The sequence below is a fragment of the Pan paniscus genome, chromosome 4, assembly GCF_029289425.2.
Source record: "Pan paniscus chromosome 4, NHGRI_mPanPan1-v2.0_pri, whole genome shotgun sequence".
Taxonomy (NCBI): domain Eukaryota; kingdom Metazoa; phylum Chordata; class Mammalia; order Primates; family Hominidae; genus Pan; species Pan paniscus.
Window position 1 is genome coordinate 111,747,187 of NC_073253.2, and position 16,564 is coordinate 111,763,750.

At 40.7% G+C, this 16,564-nt stretch overlaps 1 protein-coding gene across 6 annotated transcripts in view; it reads right to left on the reverse strand.

Annotated features, from left to right (window-relative positions):
* Positions 1–16,564, reverse strand: part of SEMA6A (semaphorin 6A) — a 132,043-nt gene that overhangs the window by 63,323 nt on the left and 52,156 nt on the right. For 2 of the 6 annotated variants that reach the window (XM_063604599.1, XM_055112562.2), the window contains exon 2: positions 12,231–12,359. The exons of the other annotated variants lie outside the window; for them this stretch is intronic. The gene's annotated coding sequence lies outside the window, so the exon portion shown is untranslated. The remainder of the gene's footprint in view (positions 1–12,230; positions 12,360–16,564) is intronic. 6 annotated transcript variants of the gene reach the window in all.

The following is a 16,564-nucleotide window of genomic DNA, read 5'->3' on the forward strand; positions in this document are numbered from 1 at the left end:
TCTTCCTATCCTAGAAAATCTGAACTCAAAGGAAAGAAGCTCTGAAGTGCCCTGATTTGCTTCTCATGGCTCCTGTTCAGTACAGCATTAAAGGGGAGAAATAAATAACAAAAGTAAAACATAAACAAGACATCAGTCAGCTGTTAGATTTTAGGAGAGAAAGCATCTGGCGGGAGGGGGAGGGGTCAGGGAGAACTGGCAACTTTTACCAGGAGCTCAAGAATAGTATTATAAAGAAGCATATTGCCTCAGAGAATTTGCAGCATATAATGACAGAAGGAAACTCAAAAGGCTAATTCTCATTCCTTTAGAAATGTTTAGAGATGTATGTGTGCTTTTAAGGCTTAATTTTTCTTGACATGACAAACGAGTCTCCATCCTTCAACAACTGCATTCATCTTTGTACAAATGTCCTATAAGCTAACAAGACAATGTCCTGCTACTTTATTATATCCCCAAATTTTAATTTTTTCCATCTTAAGATTGCATGTGTCAAATGCAAAATTCTCAACCCCAGAAGCTGGCAGGAAGAGCAATGCATGCAGAAGAAATCTATTATGCAAGTCAGTGGCTATTCTGGCTATCCCTGCAGCCAGCATCATGGCTGAGATACGTCATTTAAGTATCTCCAGGTTTACAGCAGGGCTCTCTGCCAGGAAAAATAGCTGTTTTTTATGTCTTTCTATCATTATATCATCAGGTATTTAACATGTACATCATACGGGTGAAAGTGCTCTGGAAGTATTGGTTAATCTTGGTCAGTCCACATGAACACTTTAAAATTTCCTTCAGTTGAAGTTTTGATGTATTATTCCCTTTCTACTCAATTTTGGGCCCTAACCCTTGTAAATATGTAGACAATAAATTTTCTTGTTGAAATGATTACTTTGCGGAGGGATCCCAATTCCATAACATTGTCATTTCTCATCCAAAGAACACAGGCTTGGGTCTCAGGATTCCTAAGATGACGCAATACAGACTTGCACCAGCCCAGGAGAACAAAAACCAGAACTTAACACTGAGTTTATAAACCTTGAGCGAGATGTGTTGCTGCAATTTAAGAGGCTGTTTAAGTCACTTTCAAAACTTTGAAAAGTGCTACCCACATGTAGCATATTTATAGGTATCTGCAAACATTTGTCGATTTCCCTGTCTGTGACTGTGCTTATATAGGCTAAATATAACGCAGCTATTCAGAAAATTAGATAAAGGAAGACTGTCAATATAAGCATTCTAAATAAAAACATTTACTTCATAAGTAAGCCTATTATATCTGAATTTTCCATCTGCTTGTCTCAGCCTTTCACTCTCCTTAGCCTGAAGTGAAATGGCCTTTGTAAAACATACCATTACTACAAAGTTATAATCCTAATTTGCCCCAAACCCCCAAATTCACAGAAAACCTTAAGAACATTCTTCATTTTAATAGGCATCTGCTTGGTGAATTTGTCAGGTCTATTTAGGTTCATCTGAAATTAATTTGTATTGACTTCCTACACCCAAATTTTTTTTCACAATAATTTTTCCCTACAGTTTTTAAGCCCAAATTGGATCACAGAACTGTGATGTACAAATGGTGTTGTGATTATTGGTTGCCATGAGCCAAATGAACCATGCAGAATGCTAATTGGGCAGGAAACTAGCTTTCAGGTACTCCAGATTGAAGACGAAACAAAGGAGACCAAAAGAAGGACTGTCTGAAAACCGTGTGAATGCATTCATGCTGATAAGTTTTTTAAAAATAATAAATTCTTTTCAATTACTAGAGCTTCCATTTATGCGCACCCCTACCTCCCACACCCTTGATGTACAGCGGGTCATTGTGTCAGCCAAGCATGAAGCAAAAGGGATGGCAGCGGAGCTGGAAATGATTACAAAGTCAGAGAATGAGTCCATCGATTGCCACATCTTACTTCTAATGAGTCAGTTTAACAAGCCACGAGGACTGGGAAGCCATGACAAGTGGACCCAGCCAGAGTACCACGCAGGCTCACCCCTGACACTAGTTCTAATCCTCTGCCCAACTATTCCTCCAAATCCTGCCGTGGAAAATTCTACGGGGGCTCACAAACTGGTAGTACCTGGCAGAAGCTGACTCAGAGAGAAGAAAACAACTAAATTAGCAATATTGAGGGAAAAACAGGAGATTTAACAAACTCCAGATTTTTGACTTCTTAAAAAAAATCAGAGGTTTGGCTTTGCTAGTCCAAGACCCCACCTGACAAAACTCTGGAGTTGAGCATTGGCTGCCCCAAATAGGGCTCTCTCCAGATGGAAACATTCCCACTCCTTCCCACTCTCTTAGGAGGCCTTCCTTACCCATTAACCTCACCTGCCTGCCCTTGAAGGCTCTGAGGGAACCTTTATACTACCCAGGTACAGGACGTCAACGTTGCTGCGTGAGGTATTCTGTTCCTCTTGACCATCATCTGCAAGTGGCTGAGCAGCCTTAGCAAGTGGACCGTGTGGAACCCACTGTCTATACACACAAATTAATGAACACTGCTTGTTTTAGAGACCCGGCTGGGCTGCCCCACAAACTGTCTACATGTCCGGTTGCAGCAAACGGTGCATAAATGCTTGGTGCATCAAGTTGCATGGAGGACTTGACTGTATGAATACAATTTGTGTCTGATTTGGTAGACATGGCAGCATCTTCCAGAATGTTGGCACACAAGGAACATTTTAATAATAAGTGATAGTGACGTGAAAAATAATATATCTGGATTTGCAAATACAAAATGCTTTTAACAACTCCAAGTGTGGGCTTGAAATAAAAAGGAAATGATAATAGTGGCACTATTTTTCCCTGAGCAAAGTCACTTACTACCATGTTTCAGTAATTCTTTTAAAAAGCTCATTTTCTAATATCATATGAAGTTTTAAAGATAACCAACAATTCATGCTGTCATTAACAGAGGGAAGGGCAGATTAATGGCGTTGACCTTGGGCAAGTTAGTCAGCCTCACTAGCTCCTAGTCTCCTCACCTGTAAAATGAAAGGATATGAAATGTAATAGTCTATAAGATTCCTCCGGCTCTGTGATTGTACTGTTCTAAGGGATTCTGCCCCAGTGAAGAAGGGTGTCTCTGTGTGTGTGTGAGAGAGAAAGAAAGAGAGCGTGCGATTAGGAAGGATGGTACAGGGAGTGGCCTGCCTCTGGGTCATGTTGTAACACATTCCAAAGCCAGGAACATCACCTGGAGAGATGAGGTAGGGGCGGCAGGGGGAATAAGGGGACCCAGGCTGAGGCGGGGTGAGGTGCTGGACCTCCACACAGCTTTCCTCTTTGTCCTAAAGGCACTGGAAATGTAGTTGGGCTCTTGTTGTTGTGTCAGCCACTCTCTGAGATCACCACAGAGGGCAGGCAGAGAAAGTTCTATGCAGCAGGGCAAGTGACCTTTCCAAAACAAACTGGGGAACAGGGCTCATTTTTCCCTCTACACTCTTTCCTGGTTGCTCCTAAGCAGCATGTGGTTTGGAAACTCTAGGGATAATCAGCGTGTCAATGTGTGGTACTGTTTGTGGCAAGCATGAGGGGTAGAACGAACTCTCTTCGATGTAGCTCTCACTGGACTGCAATAGGCACATCGTGAAAAGTGGTGAAAAGTTCATCAAGCGAGAGCAAAGAAATCCCAGCATGCTATAATGCCTAGTCTCAACTTCAGGACACAGTTCAAGTAGATAAGCAGTTCTAATCTGACCACAGAGAACACTGTTGTTACCATGTAATCTTATTTAGACTTCAGTTGAGTTTTACACTAAATCTAAAATTTTCATTTTTATTAACTCAAATTTTTGGACCTCATCGTCTTTGTCTGTACAGTGTGACTGCCTCCAAAAGTGAATTGAAATTGATTTAAAAACTCCTACGTGACATCAAACTATTGCAATAACATAGGAGAGCAGAAAAGAGCAGAAGGTGAAACCTGGGCTTTGAAACCCTCTGCCCCCTTACTACCTGGGACCTCTAGCAAGATGCTTAAGCTCTTTGAGCCTCAGTTTCCCCTTCTTTATAAGGGTAAAATAGTGTCTTGGAGACTCTCCATAGTCCTCAATAAATGTTTATTTATTCTTCAGCTAAGACACTAAAAATTACTTTTTAATAGCTTTTCTTGGACTCCTTACAAAATTCTCGGGGAGGTCCTAGATTCGCTTCTAGCGTTCTACTGCTTCAGTGGGAGAAGTCTCCTCCTCTCCCTCCCTCCTTCTCTCTCCCCCACCCACTTCAAGTCACTAAGCTTCTTATCTCTGGAGGTGGTCACTTGGAGAGGCTGGAAAGTTTGTCTTGGGAGTCACACAAACATTGTGTGGTTTTTAAAAAATGTAAATCATGGCACTCACACTAATGCAAAGAAATATAATGATGTGGAAAATAAAGAAAGGACTGGGTGGAAGTGGGGGTCTACTGAGTATCTTCTGTGTGCAAGGTACATATGCCTATTACGTTATTGAAACAGCACAGCAACCCAGAGAGACAGGCCTTATTATCTGTGTTGTAAACACAAGAGTAAACTGCAATTCAGGGAGGTTAAGTAACATGTCTAGGCAGCACATAGTAAATACAGTCGTCCTTCAGTATCTGTGAGGGATTGGTCCCAGGACCTCCCAAAGATTCCAAAATCTGGGGATGCTCAAGTCCCTTCAATAAAATGATATAGTTTTTGTATGTAACCTATACACATCCTCCTGTGTACTTAAATCATCTCTAGATTATTTATAATACATAATACAATGTAAATGCTATGTAAATCATTGTTTCACTGTATTGCTTAGGGAAAAGCAACAAGAAAAAGAAGTCTGTAGATGTCCAGTACGGATGCAATTTTTTTAAAAAAATTTTCTATCAGCGGTTGGTTGAATCCACTGCTGTGGAACCCATGGATAGAGAGGGCCAACTGTATTTACAGCACAGTAGTCAAAGGGTAAAGACAAAACTCAAAGCCAGGTCTGTATAATGCCAAAGTTTATGTCCTTCCCAAGGCATTAAAGAAAAAGGAACAGAAGAAAGGTTGGAAAGAGAAAGGTGCTGGCATAAATGGAAACTGCACTTAAGATCATATGTAGGCTGATGCATCTATGCTTATGTGGACAAAGTGGCTGAAAGTCCCTAATGGCTTCGGTGATAAAAATCTATAAAGGGAGTACACAGTTGCTCCCAAACATGTAGGCATGCAAAGCCTCACTCCACTTTATGGCCCTGTGATTGCAGCCTTAAGGTGATAGAAAGATGCAAATGCTTCTCAACCAGTTTTAGGAGAAATTGATTCTCTCATGAACACCACTGTGTTAAGTGGAGCCACTTGCCTGCTTGCAGCCTCCCTCAACCGTGATGTTTTAACATCAACACATCATAGAGAACAGTGTCAGTTGCAAAGGGTAAGAAAGAAGTTGCCTGCTTCGATAGCTGATAGGATAAACAGATGTGGACATAAGTCAGTAAGGAACCTCTGTCCAGAGAGAGATGGGAAAGCAGGTGTTTTTGCTGAATATCCAGCTGGAGACCTGCTTCACAGAGGCTGGAACTGCTGATCATTCTTGCACCAGAGGAAAATTTAACGAAGTAATGAGTGTTTAAATTAGTAGGTATCCTTCACTGACCTGGACAGCTCTGTTTCAAGGACTGCAGCATTAAGAGGGTGCTGCTGTCCACAAGATGCAGAGCTGGGTCAAAGAACACATCCCATCGTAATTAGAAACAACCTGGGCCCATTGATCCTGTTTGAAACCTTTACTGTACCCAGTTTGCAGGAACCACAAGGGCCACCTGTTCAGTGATATTTGCATTAAGATATAAGGTTCGGGCAAATGAGAAAAATAGCTCCAGCCTCTTAATAAAGCATCCGGTCTTTCTTTCCTCCTCCTCTCAGCCATTAACAGAGACATAAAAGCACCCATTTTGGAGGAAAGGGAAATGCCACAGACCTAACTTCAACACATTTTGGAGAGTGATGATGGCATTCAATGGAGGATAATAATAAATATTGACTGGGTGTAACAGATGTTCCATTTTAGATCTGAAACCACTATCACAAAAGCGTAGAAAAACTGTGAATTAATAAGTACTTCTAGAAAAAAATATCTTTTCGAAAAATAAAGGTTGGTTGTATACGTATTATCTTTTGAGGGAGAAGGCAAGTCTTTTCTTTCAGATGATTCTTTGTTATGTTCGTTTTCTTTCTCTCTACCCACCACCCCCACCCCAAACACACAGCCCTGAGCCAGTGCAGTTTACTTGGATGTTTATTGCACATTTATTGCACTTTACTTGGATGTTTCAGATACAGTCTCATGGCCCACTGGGACTCTGCTGCTATAGTCACGACCTTAGTAGGCCTGAAAGTATTGTGGCAAACTCTGTCTTTATCTCAAAATTCTGCAACAGTCTCAACCAGGCTTACCTATGGTATGCTCTAGCTTTTTGCCATCACCATCTCTGTAAACATTCTTTGTTTGTTTGTTGTTGGCTTAAAGGTGGCTACTTTGTTTTGAATTTTATTTTTAATTTTTGTGGGTACAAGGTAGGTGTATATATTTATGGGGTACATGAGATGTTTTGATACAGACATGCAATGCATAATAATCACATCAGGGTAAATGGGGCTATCCATTATAAAGGCAGCTATCTTTTTTTCTCCCCCCCAAGACGGAGTTTCGCTCTTGTCCAGCCTGGAGTGTAATGGCACGATCTCGGCTCACCACAACCTCTGCCTCCCAGGTTCAAGTGATTCTCCTACTCCAGCCTCCTGAGTAGCTGGGATTATAGGCATACATCACCATGCTCAGCTAATTTTGTATTTTTAGTAGAGACGGGGTTTCTCCATGTTGGTCAGGCTGGTCTCAAACTCCCAACCTCAGGTGATCTGCCTGCCTCAGCCTCCCAAAGTGCTAGGATTACAGGTGTGAGCCACCGTACCCGGCAAGGCAGCTAATTTTTACCTCTTAATCTAAACCTTTAGTTTTAGAATTCCAGACCTGATTTTGTATAATTCCTCTGGAAAACTCTACTTACATGTATGGCTTACTTGTAAAACTCACACAATATGTCCCCAGACTGTAATCATTACCTTCATTCCCAAACCTTCCTCTTGATTTTCTTTTTTTTTTTTTTAATTTCCAACTTTTGTTTTAAGTTCAGGGATACATGGGCAGGATGCTCAGGTTTGTTACACAGGTAAACGTGTGTCATGGAGGTTTGCTGCACAGGTCATCCTATCGCCCAAGTATTAAGCCCAGCATCCACGAGCTATTCTTCCTGATGCTCTCCCTCCTTCCATGCCCTGCCCTCTGACAGGCCTGAGTATGTGCTGTTCTTCCCCATGTGTCCATGTGTTCTCATCATTTAGCTCCCACTTACAAGTAAGAACATGCGGTATTTGGTTTTCTGTTCTTGTGTTAGTTTGCTAAGGATAATGGCCTCCAGCTCCATCCATGTCGCTGCAAAGGACATGACCTTGTTTCTTTTAATGGCTGCATAGTATTCCCTCATGTATATGTACCACTTTCTTTATCTAGTCTATCACTGATGGGCATTTAGGTTGATTCCATGTCTTTGCTATTGTGAACAATAGCAGTGCTGCATTGAACATATACGTGCATGTGTCTTTATATCAGAAAAATTTATATTCCTTTGGGTATATACCCAGTAACGAGATTGCTGGGTCGAATGGTATTTCTGCCTCTGTCTTTGAGCAGTCACTACACTGTCTTCCAGAATGGTTGAACTAATTTACACTCCCACCAACAGTGTAAAAGCGTTCCTTTTTCTCCACAACCTTGCTAGTATCTGTTGTTTTTTTACTTTTTAATAATAGCCTGGTGTGAGATGGTATCTGATTGTGGTTTTGATTTGCATTTCTCTAATGATCAGTGATTTTGAGCTTTTTTCCATGTTGCTGGCCACATGTATGTCTTCTTTTGAGAAGTGTCTGTTCATGTCCTTTACCCACTTTTTAATGGGGTTGTTTGTTTTTTTCTTGTAAACTTGTGTAAACTGTTTACAATATTGCTGAACTCGAACATCTGCTTCAGATGCAGAAACAAATGCCTCCTATAATTTGCTGTTAAGAAAACTGAGGTCCAAAAAGGTCACTTGCCAAATGTAGGACAGCTCAAAAGTGGCAAAGATGAGCAGCAGCTGAGAACTCCTGACTCCTCTTAGTGAGCTCTTTCCCTGCGTTATGCTACTTTCAGAAGGAAGCCAAAATTCATTCACTTCTCCTTGGCTTGCTGCCTGATGTTCATTACTACCATTGCCTGATTTCCATCTTACCAACTCCCTGTTTTCTACTGGGAGGCTCTGTGCTAAGATGCTGATGCAGATAGAGATGGAAACAGCCCCTCCCCTTGCATCACCCCCAGGACCTCACTATTCAGTGGATGGGCCCCATAGCTTTTGCTCATTATTCCTAAATAGAACACATAAACAAATTAACAATAATCTTCCAAAAAGAAATTATTACTCTGTTGCCAAGAATACCACCTGGAAAGTGAAGATGTTGCAGAGGCATGTAAGGTGGGATGACTGGCAAAGGCTTCTGGTTGGAGAAAACCTTAGAGGGTTGCATGACTGTTCACTGTGGAGGGGGCAGGTGGGAACTAAGACATTTCAGGTAGAAGGGCCAGGCCAAGACAGCAGGGTGTTAAAACAGACAACTCCATGCTTATTGGATTTGTAGACACTCAAATTAGACTATTTCATTCTTTGCTTAAGGAATTTCAAACATTTCTCTGAAGTAATGCATGGATGTTTTCCTTTAACTGAAAGTTTGGTTTAAAATATTACAGCTGAGAATAAAGATTGTGTCTGATTACTATTTTTTCTAAGAATATGACAGAGAAGAAGGGGCGGGGGAAGCTCTGAAGTATAAGCTCAGAATATTGGTATTTATTTGCTTGAGGTGTTGAGTATATGGGTTATTTTTGCGTTGCTCTCCCTAACTTTTTCTTTGTAATTTTATTAAAAATGAAGCAAACTGCAAAAAATAGTATGCCTGAATCCAAGCATTTTTCCCAGCCAGTAAAAAGATATCTGGAGAGTGACTTTAAAGGAGCAAACCAGAGATATTTTAGCACCTAGAGTTTTCCACATACCTTTGTCAAAGTCCTTAGAGGATTTAAACTAAAATAAAGCAATTGCTGAACTTTGACAGGACGACTCTCCCTAATAATTTCTCCTCTGTTTACTCTCAGTATAGTTAATAGAAATACAGTCTCCCAGTCACAACTTGAACCTTCCTGATCTCCACTCTGCCTGGGATTGCTTAGGCTTAAACGGCTGCAGGGATGTGTTCTTTCCTCGGTTTTAGAGTAGAAGTCAACTTCAAACGTGGCTCCTACAGAATTAATAACAACCTGCAAGTCTCTCCGTTGAGCTCTGAATAACAGCCCCAAATAACAATGTCATCAGTCACTAATGATTTAAACTTCGACCTCACCCTATAAATCCTTACTGTTTTCTTGTTGTTTGTCAACATTTTTGGTAAAAGAGTCTCAAGATCAGGAAGAAAGTGAAAACATTTCCTTGAACTAAAATGTTGGCATCAGGTCCTTTGGTGTTTGCTGCCTGTGTCAGCCCTCATTGTATTTCCTGCCTCTTTCAATGAGCTCTGATGCTTTCCCAGAACCCTGAAAGCCAAAAATAGAGTTTCTATTTGATTACAAGCTTCTGATTATACAAAAAGAGGCATAATATCATTTCAGGATCTGCTCCATAACCAAGCATGATATTGATGCTGACTGGTGCTTATCATCAGTAAAGTATCTATATACACAGTAAATTTTCTGTTCATCTGTGTATGTCCAGACACATCGAGAACAGACATGATATGGAAGAATTATATCTTGAATTTCTATAATTTTCCCACATTTTTGGGGAAATTCATTTCGTTTATCCGAAAAAAGCCTGCTTTATGTCTCAGTGAGCTAGGTGAAAACTGCAAACCCACACATTTAAACCTATTATTAAATTTGATAGATATTTCAGGGTTTTTTTCTGAAATTAATAATATCTTTATTGGCTTTGCTCATTTACTTTACATGTAAAAAGTGACTCATTAGCCTGGCTTGATTTACTTAGCAAAATAACGTAGGTGTTTTCCAAAGGCAGTTTATCAGTTTGAATTGTGGTGGAGAGAAGACGATTCACTAGGTGCCTCTTCCCAAACCAGAGTCAACTCTAGGATACCACCGCATAAAATGTTCATTTGCTTTTAATGTGAAATCCTATCTTTGGAATTAATAATTATCCCCAAACATCCTGAAAATATGCTTCCTTAGAGCAAATGAAAATAAATTCTACGAAATTATGGGTTTGTTTGAATGTCTCTACCACTTGATGACTTGACTCCTTAAACAGGTGACTTCAGGGTCACCGCACAAACAGAACAGTCCTGTTCTTTGGGAAGTGGTTGAGCATACTGAGGTAGCATCTGGAGGAATCATTTTGGTGTTCATTGTTTTTGAAGTCTCCCCTGAGGCTCTTTAAGTTTAAAGAAAAATACGATTTGCTATCCCCTGTTTCTCTAGATCTGGATGAGGCCAAGTTCATTTCAGGAGTATAGGTACACAATTTCTTACCTGCAATTACAAACAAAACAAAAACAAACCGTGAAAACCAAAATGTTTTTTCTACTCATTGTGTGACAAGCTTGAGTTGGCATGAGACCATTTGTAGTCCTTATTTATCCCTCTTAGGATGAATATTTATACATTTTGCTGCAAATTATGAACAGGTATGATTATTAAAAATTGCTCCAGACTCCACTGGTGTATGTTTCCCATGTTACTTTTCTAAAATCTAAAAAATTTAAATTCTGAAACATATCTGACCCAAGGGTTTCTAAAAAAAAAAAGATTGGGACACTACATGCCTTCGTTCCTAAAGAGATTAAAAACAGGATATAAAGTGATGGAGAAAGGAAATCCTTGAGAGTAAATTCCCAACACTGGTTTTGCTAAAACAAGAATGTCTCTCAATTATTCCACAGTGTGTTGTGAAATTCTCACAGAATTTAAAAAAAAAGTAATCTGATTTCACATATTTTTAAAAGCGTATGTCATATCATACTTGCAAGAATAATTCAGAGATGAGGAATTGCTGACTGAGTTACTTATTTTTCATTTCCTATGTTCTGGGCTTATAATGACAGTTTTCCAGGCCCCTCTCCAAAGGACCGACAAGAGCAGACTTCCACAAAATAAGTGATGTTCCCAGAGCAGATGTAATCTTGGTAGCAAGGTCTCAAAGCGTCTCATAAGTAAGTGATATCATCCAGAAGCAGCAGAAGTGACTGCCTCCCCATGCTCAGCAACCCCTCCACCTGAGTGAGCTGCATTTCTTCCCATCTGATGGCCAACTACAAGGGAGTCAGCACTCCTTCCTCTCTCTGTAGAAAATGGACAGACTTCACAGGGTTTTTGTGCAGTTGGTGATGGTTTCTCCAAAGGAGATTCCATGATGTCAGAGCCTGTAATCATTTTCTCCCCAATGGAATATGCCTGGTCACGGCATTTTCCAATCCCTGGCATCAGAAGCAATTGTCAACTGGCAGTATCTGCCCTCTGCTTTGTTACATGTACCTGCCTTTAATTTTCAAATATCTGTAATTTTCTTTTGATGAATAACCCCAGAAGTTTAGGAACTAGTTACTAAAATTAAGAATTTGGATTTCTGGAATATTTGGGGAGGACAATTGTTATCTTGGACAAGAGGTAGGGGTCGTAAAGAAGGAAGACAGACTCTCTCCTATTCCTCTCTGAAGTGCCCTCCACTGGCTGTCCCTCACCTTTCTTTCTCCCAAAGTGGACATTGGGCGTCAGACAACAATGTAATCAATTTTAAGTCTGAAATAAAATTGAGGCAAATGGTTAATATCAGATAACTTGGATACAAGGTTAATTACTGCAATCCAATTATCAGGAGGGAAGACAGCACATGAATATCACCAATTAACCCCTAAATCAAATTTAAAAATCACCATTCCCATAATTAATAGCACAGCAATCACTATAATTACCATCTCTGCCAGACCAGAATAAGGAGGAAAAGTGAAATTATCCAATAAGCTTGAGTGTGACAAGAAGAAACCAAACTAAAGTGCTGAGGGTCAGACAAAAGAGAGGTGATAAATCAGAGAGAAAGTGAGTGTGAGACACACACCCAGCCCTGCAGGCGTGCCTAGGCGTGTCACTCTAGCATAGCACAAGGATCCCCGCACGTGTGTGCTTACCTTTCTTTGGGAGGAAATGGAGGCACAGAAAATGGATACACGTCTCTAGAAGCTACTTAGCCCTGGTTACTGGGAAGCACAGAGGTCCACCTGCATCATCCAGGCTTTCACTAGTAAGGATTTCAAGTTCTGAGCAATGAGAAGGAAAATACACAGCTATGGAACACATGGAGAGGAATAACACATGAACGTCTTTCAAAGAGATTCCCCAGGTTCACTTTGAATAACTAAAAGACTAAGGCAGAATGACTTTTTTCTCAAACACGGTATTTTCCTACTTGGTTAACATAGTCTTTATCTCTCCTAAGAGTTTAAAAAAAAAAAAAGTCATTCTAAAATGTTATGCAAGAATAGGCAGATGTGTTCTTCACATATCTATTTAATCAGCTCTTTCCAGCAGCACTAAGACATGAAAGAAAGGTTGAGTGTCGTCCAGAATCCTCAGTGAGAAGAGAGCAAAGTGCTGTGTTGAGCTCCAGTCTTGCAAGATTCCCCAAGCTGGAACACTGCTCCACTATTTGAAAGTAAGGGAGCTAAGGACACCTCCTCCATTCTCACACAAAAGGTACATTTGAGGACTCATTATCAATAATTTTTCAAATTTTTTGAAAGTAATTCTATTCCAAAGGAACACTGCTTTTGTACACCACAGGGTACTTTTTTAGTGTTTTGGGAGGTACAAGCAAGAACATGAGATGTGAGAAAATATCGTACAAGTGTGTAGGCATTGAAAGGATGTTCCTTTGACTGTTCAATTAAACCCAGAAACAGCTTTTGTTAGTAATTTTCCTCTACTCATTCATTCACTCATTGAATTCAGTCACTTTAGAAATGGCTGAGTTTCTAATACGTGCAGACAAGGCACTGTGCGGGAACAGTGCGGATACTGGGGTCATGGGTTCAACCATGGGTTCTGCCCTTGGGAAGTCTCCAGATCACTGCAGACTGTACATAAGTGGCTATAACGATGCTGTGTGTGTACACACACACACACACACACACACACACACACATACATTATACATATAATACATACTTACATAAAACACTGTGAGTTAAGAGGACCAAGAGACATAATATCCAAGTATGGATTCTATTTCCAAAGCACATGCCAAATCTGCCCACTTCCCTATGTTCTACCTACAATCCTCTTAATCTAACCTAACCTCAGCTCCTCACTCATTATGACAATTGCTATCTACTTAGTCTTTCTACTTCCACTTGGCCCTCCTTCAGTTTAATCTCCACACAGCAACCAATGGTCTTTTAGAAACATAGATCATGTTATGTCCTGCCTTCCATAAAGCCTTCCAGTGGCTTCTTAATGTATTAACAACAAAATTAAAACCCTCTATTCTGGGCACAAAAGGCACCACCCAACTGGTTGACCCCATCATGTTCCATTCCACAATTTCCCACTCTGTTCCAGCCCCTGTGCCTTGGTTTCCTCAAATGCACAAGCTCTCATTCCTGCCTCATGGACTTTCTGCTCTCTCACCTTGGAATGATCTTTCTTCCAAGATCATAAAATGTCACTTCCTCAGACAGGCCTTCCCTGAGCCCCCAAAGCAGCCCAATGCATTTTTTTCATCACTTTATTCTACATTTCTGCAATGGATTTGTTCCTAATTGAGATTTTCTCATTTATAGTATTACTTGCTTTTGTCTGTTTCTCCCCTCCACTAGAATGTAAGCTCTATCTGGGTAAATTGGTCTTATTAATCACTGTATCCCTCCCATTCAAGAACAAAGTCTAATGTACAGTAAACTCTTAACAAATATTCATTAAATAGTGAATGAAGCTCTAAAAAAAGAGTATCAGTACAATTTCTGAAAAATCAGTACTAAAACAAGGAAAAGGGGAGATGCAAGGGGCAGAGACTGGCATTTTCAGATATCTGAAGAGAAACCTAGAGGACAGTTGTGAGGGTAGACCTAAGATCAATGGGTAGAAACTATAAAGATGATTTCTGCTCCAAATAGGGAGGAACTTTCTAGCAGCCCCTGTAACACACACATGGACTAGCCTACCTAAGGGGATGGGGAGGCCAGATGAGTGCTAGGACAGAAGGAATATTCTCCAGGAATTTAGACACGGGATGCAGGGCTAGACCAGACAACGTTTAGGGTCCCCATGGAGAACCTGACTGCCTATGGTTCTTGGATCCTCTGACAAGTCTTTCCTCCCACGTACTGAGGAAGTACTGTTCAGAGCAGGAAGCCACAGATGGTCCAGAAGGATCCTGCTGTGGACTCAAACTCTTGCTGGCAGCTGCTCCTAGGGCTCTGTTGTAATAATGTCCCTGGAATCAAAAGACGAAAAGAAAGTCCTCAGGCTTTGGCCAATCCTCATTCATTGTCTCCCAGTTTGACCAGATTGTATAGGATATAGATCTACAGCCAAAAAGCATTTGCAAGGAGACAGATGGCAAGAACCTAATGAACATCATGGCCAATGACAGAAAGTCTCTAGGGATGGAGACATCCAGCATCTATACAGCTCTACCTCTTTTTCACTGCAAAGCCCAGAGGTCTTGAGTGTGGAATACAAAGTGAAGCTCTGGTTATGTGGCCTTCCTGGGAATGTCAAGCACTGGCTTGTTACTAAGGCTCGATTGCCAATGACACACAGACCCCAGGAGATGGTTTAACTCTACTCTTGTCTCAAAGCCCTTCCCAGTGACTCATAACTTTCTTTGACACCAGAACAGCTGGGCCAGCCAGCTGGAGACAAGACATACAGATGTAGCTGGCTGGAGTTTGAGGGGTAACGGGGCTGTGCAGTCAGCCTAGTATCCTGCAGTGGGCTACAGACTGGAAGTCTCCCCCTCTGCAGACAAGTCGTGGGTGGGGACATTGGCTCTGTCATGACCGTCTCTCATCCTTCAACACATGTGTGTTTAGAAGAGAAAGCACTGCAGCTCTTCTTCAATGGCAAGTTGGGGGATGTTTTATTTCTTTGGGGAATATTAGATCCTTGAGCCAATCCATCTGGGGAAGGTATGAGAGAGAGTACTCTGGCCAGAACATACCACCTACCCAGATGTCTCGGCTTAAAACAGAACTCAAATGAGAGAATGTGTGAAAGGCTGAGAAGTTAGAGGGGTGAGGGAGAGAAAGAGATCATTTTTGTTTCTGAGAAAAACATTTAAAACAAAGACTGACTACCCTTTCACTAACATAATTTTAGATTAGTTGTTATACACCAGAAAAAAAGTATGAAACATTTATGTGTAAAATCCTCATTAGAAATGGGCTTGTTTAGGCAACATTGTGCACATTGAAGGTACTTATTAAATATTTGTTGATTTTGATCCAAATAGCTTTGGGTATTTTTAAATATCAGTGCATTGAGTACCCCAGTGATTGTAAAGGGGGCTATTTTTTGTTAATGAAACTTGAAATACAAGCCAAGATTGACTGACTTTTTAAAGTGTTGTGAATATTGCAGTTCTCATATATAAGCAACTAGTAACAGTGTCTCTGAGGGAGGAGGTGTAGGAGGTCAGATTTGGGTAAGAAACTCACTTTTTATGTTGTACATTTTTATGTTTTATTGGCAATATTTTTCTTGTGCATGTGTTTCTTTTTTAGAACAAAATAAAACTAGTTACTATTTTTTAAACTCTTTGTCTCTAGAGGCAAACCTAGAGCTTAGACCTACTGATAACCTGCCAGTTCCCACTAAACTAGAAAGAAAAAAGGATTTTTCCCAGGATCCCGTCTCTTCCCAGTATGGTCAGCCAATAGAAATATTCTGGAATACAGGATGCGGGTGAGGGAATTTATAGGCATTGTGGTGTCAGTAGTGATAATTCTAGTCGATCTGTGATGCAGATGGATGTATATGGTGGCTGGTGGTTTACACAGCACTATAAACCCGCCTGCGTGCCATATGAATGGCTAATTTATTAGCTTTCAAATAAAAATGTAGCAAACTCAGAAAGGCAGGCCACAGTGCAGTCTAACACAAAGAATCAGATGAGCTCAAAGCAAATAACCTTCATATTTTTTATTTTATGCTCCATAAGTGGGATTCCAGTACTGCAGATGGGAACTCTTTTTTTTTCCCCCTTCTCTATCTGCACGTTGATTTCTGGGCAGGCACCTGCCCCCTTGTTCTCTGTCTTCACTGGCCTTTCTTCCTCTTCATTTCCTATGGCAAAGGAAGCCCAAATGCTGCTTTTGAAGCATCCCCAAAGGACACCTGACATTTTAAAAGCTGAATGAGTGTCCTCCCCTGAGACGGTCATCTTTGACCATCTCAGAATGACTGCTCCCAGAGAAGACAGGAGATTGACTAAACTAGAGAGAAAAGAAAGAATTCATCAGGA